We start from the raw sequence: 10,918 nt of genomic DNA on the forward strand, positions 1-10,918 counted from the left end.
TTGTTATCTCTCTCTCTCTCTCTCTCTCTCTCTCTCTCTCTCTCTCTCTCTCTCTCTCTCTCTCTCTCTCTCTCTCTCTCTCTCTCTCTCTCTCTCTCTCTCTCCTCTCTTCCTCCTTCCTTCCTTCCTTCCTTCCTTCCTTCCTTCCTTCCTTCCTTCTTTCTTCCTTCCTTCTTTCCTTCCTTCCTTCCTTCCTTCCTTCCTTCCTTCCTTCCTTCCTTCCTCCTCCTCCTCCTCCTCCTCCTCCTCCTCCTCCTCCTCCTCCTCCTCCTCCTCCTCCTCCTCCTCCTCCTCCTCCTCCTCCTCCTCCTCCTCCTCCTGTGCTACTACTATTACTATTATTACTATCCCAGTGTGACCTGTGTGACCTCTGACCTTTGCGGCAGGACTCCTTGGACTGTGACCTCACTGTGACCCAAGAGGAGGTGGCCACTCAACGCTGAGGCCACACGGCTCCCTTCCTTATGCAGGTCAGTGGTGTGGTGTGTGGTGTGGTTAGTTGGGTTGGGCTGCGTTAGGTAAGGTTTTGAGGCAGTTTGGCATGTTTGGAGGGTATTTTCAAACAGTTTAGCATGTTTTGAGGGCATTTTAGACAGTTTGGCATGTTTGAGAGCATAGATTGGGTTGGGAGCAATATGGATTTTGAAAGGGTAATGCAATATTTGGCCTGAGGATGGTAACAGAAAGAGCAGTTGAAATGCAAAAAGATGTATACATGTGTTTGGTGGACTTTGAGAAAGCCTTTGAGACGATTAGACAGGAGGAAATGATTGACGTGTTAAAGGAGATTGGATTGGATGGCAAAGATGTAACAATGATAAATAACCTATACTGGGAACTAAAAGCAGCAATAAGAAGAAAATAAAAACAAGAATGGGTAGAAATAACACAGAATGGGTAGGATACAGAGAGGAGTGTGGCAAGGCTGTGTACTCTCACCAGACACAGAATGGGTAGAGATACAGAGAGGAGTGTGGCAAGGCTGTGTACTCTCACCAGACACAGAATGGGTAGAGATACAGAGAGAGTGTGGCAAGGCTGTGTACTCTCACCAGACACAGAATGGGTAGAGATACAGAGAGGAGTGTGGTAAGGCTGCGTACTCTCACCAGACTTGTTCTCGTTGTATGGACAAAAATGTTTGGAGGAGATGGAAGAAATGGAGGGAATTTGCATTGGGGGAAGAAACACAAACAACATACATTATGCGGACGATACAGTTTTAGCGGCAGATTCCGAGGTAAAATTGCAAGCACTCATAGATAGTTTAACCCTTAACGTTCGGTGATTGTTTTGGGATGATTGTAGCGTGGCGTGCAGAGAAGCAGGGATCGTTCCGGGAATCATGATTTTTCGGCGCTAAACGTTTGAATCTCTCCCCCTCACTGTTGGTCCTTGGGCAAGTGGAAGTCTCTGGCATCTTTTCTCACTCACCTCTTTGAGCCTGGAGACATGTTCCCTCACATAGGTCATCTTTTCCCATTTTGAGGCAACATCTAGCAATCCCCGTGACCCGGAGTTAGGTTTCGGTACTCCGAGTGATGTTATGTCAGTTTTACTCGGTAATGACATTGAGGATAGTGGTGAAAATGAAGACAGTGATTTTTATTAAGACAGAAGAAAGTGAAGACTCCAGTAGTGATTCTGATAGTGATCTGGGAGACAGAGGCCAACCCTCACAGCGACGTTCATAAACCTCCTCACATACTCCCTCGAACAATGCGCTGGTGTGTGTCACCCATGGTTGCCTCTACAGGACTGTGCTTGTCGGCCAAGTCACGTCAGTCCCATTGCCAAGAAGAGTTGCCACATTCCAATTATTATAAAAATCCACAATATTTGTAATATGTGGTTTATTTTATTTTTCTGTTTTGAACATCATTTCATCTGAGTTCACATTTTCATGACATGAAAGTGCAAAAGTTCCTACTTTTACATCAAATTCATATGCCCAAATATGCCCAAAGAGAGAGAGAGAGAGAGAGAGAGAGAGCATGGTGTTATCTGAGCTTGGGGGTATTTCTTAGCGGCGGATTCTGCCATGAATTTTTTGACGTGCAATAACTTTGGTGTGAGAGGTGATGACATGTTGAAAACTATATCGTTGTACTCAGAATAACACAAAGAAATATGCTTTTATGAGGAAAAGAATATTTTAGCATTTTTGACAGGTGTGATTTTTCCTCGCTGTAACAGACAGAAAGTAAATCAACCCCCGTACTTTAAGGGTAAGAAAGATAATGACCAATATTAGCATGAATATAACTCTAAGACAACGTATACTCAAGCGTTATGTATGGTCCACATTAACGTATGGCTCTGAGACATGGACGATAAAGAAGAACATGATCAAAAGGTTAGAAGCAGTAGAAATGTGGTTCATGCAAAGAATGCTGAGAATCCCTTGGAGTGCACGGATCACTAATGAAGGATTGAGAAGAGTAGTAATGGAAAAAACACCGGTGAAGAGTATCAGGAGGAGACACCTCAATTTTGTGGGCCATGTACTGAGAGGACATGGACTGTGGGAGAGAATGCTTGTTGGGAGAGTATAAGGAACCAGCGAGAGGAAGACAGAGGGTCAAGTTTATGGACACATTGGTGAAACACGTCAGTGAGGGCTGGACAACTGTGGATCGGGTTAGAGTGGCTCAAAACAGAGGAGGATGGTGTTCCATGGTCGCCGACGTCACGTGACAGGCACCTCGGTAAAGGTAAAGATAAAGGGTTGGGTTAGGTTGGGTTATGCTGGGTTGTTTTGGGTTAGTTTGGGGTTGGGTTGGGTTATGTTGGGTTGTTCTGGGTTAACTTGGGTTGTTTTGGGTTAGGTTGGGTTGGGTTGAGTTGGGTTGGGTTATGATGGGTTGTTTTGGGTTAACTTTGGTTAGGTTGGGTTGGGTTGAGCTGGGTTGTTTTGGGTTAGGTTAATTTCTGTTCAGTTTAGTTAAGTTAGGTTGAGTTCTGTTAGGTTGGGTTGAGTTGCGTTCAGTTCAGTTTACAAAATAGTGAAGGTGACTCAATGTAAACCTATCATTACAGGAAAGTCAAGCCAATAGTCCCTGAATGTTGCCAAGGAGACACACTGCACCACCAAGCCAAGCCAAGCAAGCCACAATGCAACACAAGCCTTCTACAACACCTACAGCCATCAGCAACACCCAGAGTACAAGACAACACCTGGAGTCATGAAGAACAGTTAGGATGGATTAGCAGTTTGGAATGTTTTTCTTTTAAGGACATTTGAAGACAAGTTTGGCATGTTTTTCAGGGCATTCTAAGACAATTTGTCATGTTTTATGGTATTTTAAGACCATTTGGCATGTTTTTAGGGTGAAGATATTGGCCATTAATCTTCTGATGTCTATAAACCTTTTCTAATGTCAATAAAATGGTTTAATGGTACTCAACCTCAAGGTAAAAATGTCTCCAAGTACTGAAGGGGTTAAAATAGTGAAGACTGTGGCCATTAATCTTGTCACCTCCTTAGACCCTTGCTAATGTCAATAAAATGGTCTAATGGTACACAAATGTCAAGGTAAAAATGTGTCCCAGTACTGAAGGGGTTAAAATAGTGAAGACTGTGGCCATTAGTCTTCTGATGTCTATAGATCTTTCCTAATGTTAATAAATTGGTCTAATGGTACACAGATCTCAAGATATCCCAGTATTGAAGGGGATAAAATAGTGAAGACTGTGGCCTTTATTCTTCTGCCCTCTATAAACCTTTCCTAATGTCAATAAAATGGTCTAATGGTACACAAATGTCAAGGTAAAAATTTGTCCCAGTACTGAAGGGGTTAAAATAGTGAAGACTGTGGCCATTAACCTCCTGATGTCTATAAACCTTTCCTAAAGTCAATAAAATGGTCTAATGGTACACAGATCTCAGGGTAAAATGTGTCCCAGTCCTGAAGGGTTTAAAATAGTGAAGACTGTGATCATTAACCTTCTGATGTCTATAAACCTTTCCTAATGTCAATAAAATGGTCTAATGGTATGCAAATCTCAAGGTAAAAATGTGTCCCTGTACTGAAGGGGTTAGAATAGTGAAGATGATGACCATTAATCTTCTGATGTTTATGAACCTTTCCTAATGTCAATAAAATGGTCTAATGGTACACAGATCTCAGGGTAAAAAGGTGTCCCAGTACTGAAGGGGTTAAAGTAGTGAAGACTGTGGCCATTAACCTTGTGACCTTCATAGACCCTTCCTAATGTCAATAAAATGGTCCAATGGTACACAAATGTCAAGGTAAATGTGTCCCAATACTGAAAGGGTTAAGAAAGTGAAGACTGTGTCCATTAACCTTGTGACCTCCATAGACCCTTGCTAATGTCAATGAAATGGTCTAATGGTGCACAAATCTTTAGGTAAAATTGTCCTCCAGTACTGAAAGGGTTAAGATAGTGAAGACTGTGGCCATTAATCTTGTGTCCTCCATAGACCCTTCTTAAAGTGAATAAAATGGTCTAATGGTACACAGATCTCTAGGTAAAAATGTGTCCCAGTACTGAAGGGGTTAACATGTCATACTAACCAACCACATTACCCCTTACACAGAATAATTATTTATGTTACAACTTTGCCCACTAAGACTAAGTTAACAGTAATTGTAATGGGAGGCACTGCAAGGTTTTCTTCATTTTCAGAATTCTTATTTATTTATTTATTTTTTCTGTCACCTCCATTACTCCCCAAAAAATTGTTAAGCTGCTCCCAAGGGATGATTAACCCCCAGTTTGGAAGGAAGGTCTCATAAAAATACTGAATTTTTGTGGCAAGGTGCTAGTGTGTGTGTGTGTGTGTGTGTGTGTGTGTGTGTTATTGGAAAGTTTTTTTTTGGGTGGGTTTTGAAATAAGTTTGTGTTTTATACTGTGAATTTATATTTATGTGAAGATTTTTGTGTTTTGAAGTGAGGTGAGGTGTGTGTGTGTGTGTGTGTGTGTGTGTGTGTGTGTGTGTGTGTGTGTGTGTGTGTGTGTGTGTGTGTGTGTATTTACCTAATTGTAACATATGGGAAAAGAGCTATGCTCGTACTGTCCCGTCTCCATATCTACTAATGTCCAGCTTTTTCTTAAAATCATGAATATTCCTTGCGTTGACCACTTCCACGTCTAAACTATTCCATGCTTCCACCCTTCTATGAGGGAAGCTATATTTTTCACATCTCTCCTATAAGTGGCCATTTTAGTTTTTCCCATGCCCTCTCGACATTCTTTCATTCCACATACACAGATCTTCCCTATCCATTTTTTCCATGCCAATCATCACTCTGTATATTGCTATCAGGTCTCCCTTTCTCTTCTGTTTTCCAGGGTCGGAAGTTGCATTCTGTTCAGTCTGTCTTCATAAGTCAAATCTCTTAAGTCAGGCACCATTTTGTTGCAGCCCTCTGTACTTTCTCTAGTTTCCTTATGTGTTTCTTTAAGTTCGGAGCCCACTGTATTGTTGCATATTCAAGCCTTGGTCTTATCATTGCAGTAATTATTTTCTTCATCATTTCTTCATCTAAATATACGAACGCCACTCTTATGTTCCTCAATAAGTTCAATACTTCTCCAATTATTTTGTTTATATGTCTCTCTGGCGATAGGTCATTGGTAATTGTCACCCCAAGGTCTTTTTCTTCATGACTGGTTTTATGTCTTCATTTCCTATCTTGTACATACTCCTGATTCTTCTTTCACTCTTGCCAAACTCTAATTTCTTGCATTTTGTCGTGTTGAACTCCATTTGCCATGTACAGCTCCATTTCCATATTCTGTCCAAGTCTTCCTGGAGTAGTTCGCAATCTTTGTCACATCTCACTTTTCTTAACAATTTTGCATCGTCTGCAAATAGGCTCACATAACTGGACACCCCATCCACCATGTCATTTATGTAGACCGCGAACATTACTGGTGCCAACACTGATCCCTGTGGAACTCCACTCTCCACCAAGCCCCATTCTGATGGTCTGTCCTTAATTATTGTTCTCATTTCTCTTCCTACCAAAAGTCTTCCATCCATTTTAGTAAACTGCCATGCACTCCTCCTACCATTTCAAGTTTCCAGATCAGTCTCCGGTGTGGTACCTTATCAAAGGCCTTTTTTAAATCCAGATATATTCCATCAGCCCAACCATCTCTTTCCTGTATTACATCTATCACCCTCGAATAGTAACATATCAGGTTTGTCGTGCATGAACGCCCTTTTCTAAAACCAAATTGACACTCACAAAGTATGTCATTTTTCTCCAAGAAGTCTGTCCATCTATTCTTCACCACCCTCTCACACATCTTAGCTACCACACTTGTAAGTGACACTGGTCTATAGTTCAATGGGTCTCTCTTGTTACCTGATTTATAAATTGGGACAATGTTAGCTCTTTTCCAGTCTTGGGGCACTACACCTTCCCTTAATGAGGCATCAATTACTTCACAAACTTTTTCTGCCAGTTGCTCCTGCATTCTCTTAAAATCCATCCTGATACCCCATCAGGTCCCACAGCTTTTCTCACTTCTAAACTCCCCATCATATTCTTGATCTCCTCCACAGTTACTTGAAACTCCTTCATAATCCCTTTCTGTTCCATTACCAGTGGTTTGTCAAAAGCAGTCTCCTTTGTGAATACCTTCCGAAAGCATCCATTCATAGCCTCTGCCATTTCCTGGGATCCTCACTGCATACTCCATTTACTTCTAAACTTTCAATACTTTCTCTATTTTTGATGTTGTTGTTCACATGTCTGTAAAAAGCCTTGGTTGGTCTTTACATTTATCAATTATATCCTTTTCTTGTTTCTTTCTTTCTTCTCTTCTAATCAACACATATTCATTTCTTGCTCTTTTGTAACTTTCCCACTGCTTAATCCGTCTTTTCCTTCTCCACCTCTTCCATGCATCCTCTTTTCTTGTTCTAGCCTTTTCACATCTATCGTTAAACCAGTCCTGCTTTCCAACTTCTCTATGTTGTCTTATTGGTACAAATTTTTCTCACCTTCTTTGTATAATTTTATAAATTCCTTCCACTTTTCATTTGCTCCTTAGCACTCTTGAATTTCATCCAATTTGTCTCTTGAAAGAATTTCTTTAGGTTTCCAAAATCTGTCTTGGCATAATTCCATCTTCCCACTTTATATTCTTCATTTCTTCTAGATTTCTCTTCATCTATCACCTTGAACTCCAAAACTGCATGATCACTCTTTGCTAAAGGGCACTCCACCCTCATCTCCTCAATGACCATTGGCTCTGTACTAAAGACCAAGTCCAGTCTTGACGATGCTCCTCTCCTCCAAACCTAGTATCTTCTTTGACCCACTGAGTTAACACATTTTCCATTGCCAGTGTCAATAGTGTATTTCCCATGTTGTCTCTGATCCTTCCATTGACCAGTCCTCCCAACACACCTCTTTACAATTAAAATCTCCCATCATTATAGTTCGTTCACAGCCACCCAACATTTCTTCCAGACATGTTCCTGTATCACTTATCATTTCTTCATATTCCTGTACTGACCATGCATTTGTCTTAGGTGGTACGTACACCACTATGTAGTGCCTCTTTTTCCTTCATTAGTTTCTGCTCTGATCTTTAGCACTTCTGCCTTTCCCATACCTTCTTTCACTTGATCCACCTTTATATCTTTTTTAACCAGCAACATCACTCCTCCTCCCATCTTACCTACTCTATTTCTTTTCCAAACATTATATTTCCTTCTCCAACCATCATCAGGTCTTCTCCTCTCTCAGTTTTGTTTCAGTAAGACCCACAATATCTGGGTTCTTGTCCCTCAAGTAATCGTTGAGTTCTAAAATCCCCGATATCACTCCATTTATGTTGGAATACATTACATTCCGCTCATACGTAAGTTTCTTTAGTCCTTTCTTGCTGTACTTTTCTGGGTTATGAACCACTTCCTCAGTCTCATATCCAAGATTCTCCAGAAAAACTCTTTCTTCTCCTCTTCTGTCCTCTCTTCATTTTTTTCAAAGCCTCCTTTCTCAACTCATTTAACATTTCTCTTTCCTTTTCACCGAGATCTCTTCTCAACCAAATCTTCCTTGTTGTTTCCTGCTGGGCTAGCCTCCATGACTTCTCCACCAATTCATCTACATCCTTTTGTGACTTAAGTTTGATTCTTATTGGCCTCATACCTTCTCCTGTGAACTTTCCAATTCTATGGAAGTCCTCTATTTCTTGTACTAGGTCTTTTCCTCCTCCTGCACCACATTAATGATATTATTTATCACCTTTTTATGTTTTCTCTCTCTCCATTTTACTCGGTGTCTTATCCTCCTCCACACCAAATATCACCACACATCTCTTTTTGTCTACAGTTTCCCTCACCAATGTCTCATTTGACTTAATAACCTTCACCACTTTCTCAGCAATCTTCTCTTCTATGATCTGTTGATCTATAATTTCAGCAAGGCCCAAAGTTTTCTCCCCAGACTCTTTGATTTCCTTTTCCAGACTTGCAACTTTGTAATTGTGTGTGTGTGTGTGTGTGTGTGTGTGTGTGTGTGTGTGTGTGTGTATTTGGAAAGTGTTTTTTTTTTGGGGTGATTTGTGTGTGTGTGTGTGTGTGTGTGTGTTTGTGTGGGAGTGGGCAAGATGGATTAAGGTTCGGTGGAGTGTGTGTGTGTGTGTGTTTGTGTTTGTGTTTGTGTAGGAGTGGGCAAGATGGGTTAGATGGGTTAGTGTGTGTGTGTGTGTGTGTGTGTGTGTGTGTGTAAGGGTATGTTCACACTAGAAGCAGAGCGGTCTGCTTAGGTGTTCACTCAATAAGCAGAGCAGAGTGACTTACACAAGAATTCTGGGTGTCCTCTTAGCCACAGAGCAGGTCGGGCAGGCAACAATATGATGAAAAAGAAATAATACGAATAATGAATAAATAAATAGTGTCAAACTCCTCAGTGTTTATCTGGAAGGATGACAAAAAATATGATAATTTATAAAGGAACGTGAAATTTTGTTGGTAAAGTTGTGTGTGTGTGTATTTACCTAGTTGTATTTACCTAGTTGTAGTTTTACTGGGCCTGGGCTTTATGCTGGTGTGGCCCCGTCTCCATATCTACACCTATCCAATTTTTCTTTAAAACTGTGCACACTCGTTGCTGACACCACTTCTTCACTCAAACTGTTCCAAGTCTCAACACATCTTTGTGGGAAACTATATTTTTTAACATCTCTCAGACATCTTCCCTTTCTCAAATTTTTGCTATGCGATCTTGTGCTTCTAGTGTCATATTCTTCTCCCGGGATCAGTTTCTCTTTATCCATTTGATCCATTCCGTTGATCAATTTATAAACTTGTATCAGATCCCTCTCTCCTTCTCTGCTCCAGGGTTGGTGGATCCATAGCATTTAGTCTCTCCTCATATGTCATCCCTTCAAATTTGTGTGTGTGTGTGTGTGTGTGGCTCATTGATCTTTACAGTGTGGTTTTTTCTTTCTTTCTCTCTCTCTTCCTCCTTTCTTTTGTTTTCTCTTTTTCCTTTCAATTTTCCTCAAGGGATGGAACAGGTGTGGAAGAAGAAAAGAATTTGTGATTTCCTGTCATGTTTAGTACCTGAATATCACTTCCTTTTCCTTTCTTTTTCTCTCTTCCTTCTTTCTTTTATGTTTCTTCTTTTTCCTTTCATTTTTCCTCAAGAGATGGATCAGGTGTGGAAAAAAGAAAAGTTTGTGTTTTCCTTTCATGTAAACAACCAGAATATCACTTCCTTCTCCTCTCTTCTTGTCTCTCTCTCTTTCTTTCTTTCCTCTTTTTCCTTTCATTTTTCCTCAAGGGATGGAACAGCTGTAGAAAAAAAAAGAAGAGCATGTGTTTCCCTTTCATGTATAGGACCAGAATATTGCTTCCTTCTCTCTTTCTTTCCTCTTCTTCCTTTCGTTTTTCCTCAAGGGATGGAACAGCTGTAGAAAAAAAGAAGTGTGTTTTTGTTGTATGTATAGGACCAGAAATTCAGAATATCACCTAATTAACTTTTCTCAACAGACTACTAATACAGAGTGTCAAATTGTACCAGAACTATGCACAGTCTAGTCAGTGGTTGTCATTTTGAGGTCAGCAATAAAGGCTCACATTGGTGGACACCTTTTTGGCCATGGGTGGAGTCGTAGAGGGCCGCTGGCTGCCCACCCACAAAAAATATGTCCAAAACTATGTCAAAATTATTGCCGCTAGCAACCACTCTGCTCCGCTCTGCTTGTAGTGTGAACTTAGCCTTAGAGTGTGCTGTGTAGGTGTGTTTGTGCAGGTTAATCACTTTTTTGTGGTTTTTGAAAGGGTTTGTTAAGTTTTTAGGTGTTTGTGAGTGAGGTGAGGGTGTGTCAGGGTGTCAGGAGTGTATCAAGAGTGTATCTTAGTCTGCAGATTGCTTCTATGAATGGTCTTTAACCCCTTCAGTACTGGGACACATTTTTATCTTGAGATTTGTGTACCATTAGACCATTTCATTGACATTAGCAAGGGTCTATGGTGGTCAGAAGATTAATGACCACAGTCTTCACTATTTTAACCCCTTCAGTACTAGGACAAATTTTTACCTTGAGATTTTTGTACCATTAGACCATTTCATTGATATTAGCAAGGATGTGTGGAGGGCACAAGATTAATGTGTGTATGTTGTTTTAAAAATGTATTGTTTTCATGTATATTATTACTATTTGTTTTCTCTTTTATTCTCTCTCTCTCTCTCTCTCTCTCTCTCTCTCTCTCTCTCTCTCTCTCTCTCTCTCTCTCTCTCTCTCTCTCTCTCTCTCTCTCTCTCTCTCTCTCTCTCTCTCTCTCTCTCTCTCTCTCTCTCTCTCTCTCTCTCTCTCTCTCTCTCTCTCTCTCTCTCTCTCTCTCTCTCTCTCTCTCTCTCTCTCTCTCTCTCTCTCTCTCTCTCTCTCTCTCTCTCTCTCTCTCTCTCTCTCTCTCTCTCTCTC

At 40.8% G+C, this 10,918-nt stretch overlaps 1 long non-coding RNA gene across 1 annotated transcript; it reads left to right on the forward strand.

Annotated features, from left to right (window-relative positions):
• The first annotated feature begins 407 nt into the window (after window positions 1–407).
• Window positions 408–3,262, forward strand: LOC123502436. The gene is made up of 2 exons (XR_006674065.1): window positions 408–470; window positions 3,040–3,262. It is a non-coding gene; the product is annotated as an uncharacterized LOC123502436 (long non-coding RNA).
• The last annotated feature ends 7,656 nt before the right edge of the window (window positions 3,263–10,918 follow it).

Source organism: Portunus trituberculatus, chromosome 11, assembly GCF_017591435.1.
Source record: "Portunus trituberculatus isolate SZX2019 chromosome 11, ASM1759143v1, whole genome shotgun sequence".
NCBI lineage: Eukaryota > Metazoa > Arthropoda > Malacostraca > Decapoda > Portunidae > Portunus > Portunus trituberculatus.